Below are 3570 nucleotides of genomic sequence, written 5' to 3' on the forward strand. Positions count from 1 at the left end.
GATTTGGTAATTGAGTTATAGTAGTGATGATTATTGGTCATGGAGAGAATGCTAATGAGTGCTAGAGAGGTTATGCTGTCGGAGAGGAGATGCATGTCAAGACACATATAGTTACTCACCTAGCCAGGAGAAGGGTCGACGTCAGAACAATGGTTGTAACTTTTCCTGTTTATTAATTGATGAGCGACTGCTATTATAGTTCCAATCTCATTATCTGTCATGGTGATATGTTGATTTATTTCCTTTCTGACTGAAATATAGTTGTGCCTTGGTAGTTTTTATGTTGGTATCTGTCTCTTCCTTTGTATGTGCAGGTATTCGTTATGATCTGTTGGAGCAAGGGAGTGAGGATATCAACTCTGCTTCAATCATAGCGTTGGACTCCAGGTTAGTCTTCTTGATTCACCTTTGAGGCATAACTAGGAACTTGCGTAGCAGCGTGGTTTGTTTGTGGCTAGTTCTGTCATAGGCTAGTGGGATCGCCTCTGTCCGCAGAGGGGATTTACCTTACCAACAATCAACTTGAAAGCAATTTATGTACAGCTAATATACATGAGAAAAATGTAAAACAACAGTAATCAAAACAACTTGTTATGTACAGCTAATATACATGAGAAAAATGTAAAACAACAGTAATCAAAAAGCTTTGTTATGTACAGCTAATATACATGGTGAAATAAAATGCAAAATTAAATGACAACTATATAAGGCAGGGGCCCTCTACCACCTGTGAAATCAAAGCAAAATTAAACACACTTGCATGAATTAAAATTGCATGAATGAAAAATCTAATCTACCTTACATTCTACAAAGCAATATTTACAAAATGAAATCTACTCTACCTTACATTCTACAAAGCAATATTTACAAAATGAAATCTACTCTACCTTACATCCTAATATGCTCCATGACATCTACTTCACATCTCCTTCCATGTTGAGAACATCAAAGCTTTATTCAATTTCTTCAAAAGTACAAAGTACAACAAAGTTCTCCAAAGCTTTCAAAAGCCATCAAGGAAGAACTACAAACTTAAGAACTAGGGACTAAAAAGACTAAAAAGGACTAACAAATGAAGGAGAGAGATCTCCTATTTATACAAAAAGATGAGAGCCATCTCATTAATGAGAATCCATGAATCTCTCCCTCTACCTCTAGAGTCCTAATCAAAATAGGAACTGATAAGACACATGTCTTTTTAGAGTTACAATACAATTAGGAGATGTGACACATATCCTCATGATCCCATGATTCTTTCCAACCAAATTCGAATTTGGCCTTAGAGTGCCACATAAGGGTCTTCTAGAAGCCTCCTTTCAACCTACACATGTCAACAATCTCAACCCATTTGTTAGGTATAAGCATATGCACATTATTTTCTAATGTTTAACCACAAATTCACTTAAAAGGCTTAGAAATAATAAAGATTGGAAAAACATAAAGGTGGCCCAATGATAATGAATGTGGTGACATAGTAGTGAAATGGAGGTGAAATGGAGGTGATATAATGGACATAATAGTGAAAGTGTAATGGAAATGAATGAAATTTTCAAGACTCAACACTTATGCTTCATGGAAATGACTGGTTGCAATGTGATGGCTTCATGATGATGATGCTGGTGATGCAGAGGTACTATAGAGGTTTGACAGAGATGTTTCAGGTTGTTAAGAGGTCTGATGGAGAGTGGAGGACTTATTGGAACACTTGCCAACCTTGTTTGTTGGCCCTTCTAGGTAAAATTGGAAGTGATACTTGGGAGGCATGTTTGGTATACTTGTAGATGTGTCAGAGGCTATGTCAGAGGTCTGGTGGCTAGTAAAAATGTAGGGGAAGGTGATCCAACATGTGGTAGAGGTTTTGAGCTGAAGACATGATGGTTTTCCTCTTCCTTAGCTATAATCACATGCACAAAGGCCTATGGGAGTGATTGGAAGGATCCAGTTGCATGGAGGCTAGCCTAAGAGAGTGGTTATAGACCCACTCAAGTTCAGATAGTGTCAAGGTAGTGACTATGGGTTTTCATGACATTTCCTCCACATTCCTTAGGCTGTTCGGAAGGAAATTAGTTTAGAAATTCCCAAAGGCTTGGTTGAAAAAGTCAAGAATGGTTTGAAAAGTTCCTCTCATGATGTGAATGCATTTAGTGCACTAGTAGTCACCTTAGTGGATTGATTTGGTCCAATTTGTGCACCTTTGATCCTAGCCCCAAGCTCAAATTCGCCCTATAGGTTTTATATACTTGATATTGGAGCTATGTGATGGTTGATTGAGTTGAGGATGTATGTATGAGAGTGAGAAGGTATCAAAGAAAAAGTTTATGCTTCAGATCTTGAGTAGAGCCTAGATTCTTTATTCCATGAGTGCTAATGACTGAATAATGTGCAAATCTAAAGCATGTTTCAGTATATATCAGAATTGGAGTTGTTGGTGTAGAGATTGATTGGAGAGTGATGTATGCTGCTGGATAGAGTTTTTGTGGAGACCCTCACACTTGTTTTTGCAGGAGTTGCTATTACTTTTAATAAATAGCCTTAGTGTTGTATGTTGCTAATTGTAGTATGTAGTAGTTACATTCTAATGTGAGGGTTTGATATCAAATTTGTGTGGCCACAATTTTCTGTTGGAGAGCACATGTTTTGTGCATTTGTTTTATATTGATTTGATGATGAGATATTGCTGCTGAGAGAATGTATGCAGAGATGATTTCTAGTTGAGCATAATGTCTTGGGATCTAGTTTGAAAATAGATGAAAGGATGTCCACATAGTGGTGAAGGAGTAGTGACTTCATGAGAGTGAAGTAGTGATAGCGAAGCTTTAGCAAATGAACAATTTTCTCATCTAATGGTGGTTGGATAGTTGTTACAGATCCATTTGGGTACATCAAATCCCAACATCCATATCAGTGTATTAGGGCTCATCAAAGCCTAATTTCAGTTGCTTCATGCCCTAAACAAGTCACCCCTTTGAATGCTTACTTCCCAGACAATTTCATGACTTGAAGACATCCAGAAATAGCCTCTAGAAGGACCAGCGCAGGTAAGCCCTTGTAAAGGTGCGCTGCAAAGTAGTTGAATCCACTGCCAGAGTGCTCTGCAGAGAACTTAGGCTTCCTTTCACATGCGCTGGGCGAGAATGAGTGAAATTAACATAGGGTTTGGGGAATATTCTTATCTTTTGGAGTCATCTAGAAGGTTCCCTCACTTATCAACTCATATGAGCTCGAAAATGGATGAGGAATGAGTTAAGGTGCATCCTATCCTCTCATCCCTTCCTCCATGGAACTAATTCTAAGTATGGAAGGCCATTCAGTGCCACCATTTATGACAAAACCTCCTTCATATTCCTACAAATTGGCCACTCATCTAAGTGATCAAGGGATGGATTATGTTGAATTGTAAGGAGATAATGCTGCTGTGAGATTTGGCTTTGAAGCAAGTACTGTGATGCTACAAGTTTGTCATGCTTTTGATGTGATGTGGATGGGATCCAAGCTGGAGGAATGGCTTTGAATCAGACACCAATGGTTGTAATTCCTTCTTCTATCTAATAAAGTGTTTGAACCTTTTAC

This window comes from Pinus tabuliformis, chromosome 2_2 (genome assembly GCF_031772625.1).
Source record: "Pinus tabuliformis cultivar Carrire ecotype Pingquan chromosome 2_2, CPIR1, whole genome shotgun sequence".
Lineage (NCBI taxonomy): Eukaryota > Viridiplantae > Streptophyta > Pinopsida > Pinales > Pinaceae > Pinus > Pinus tabuliformis.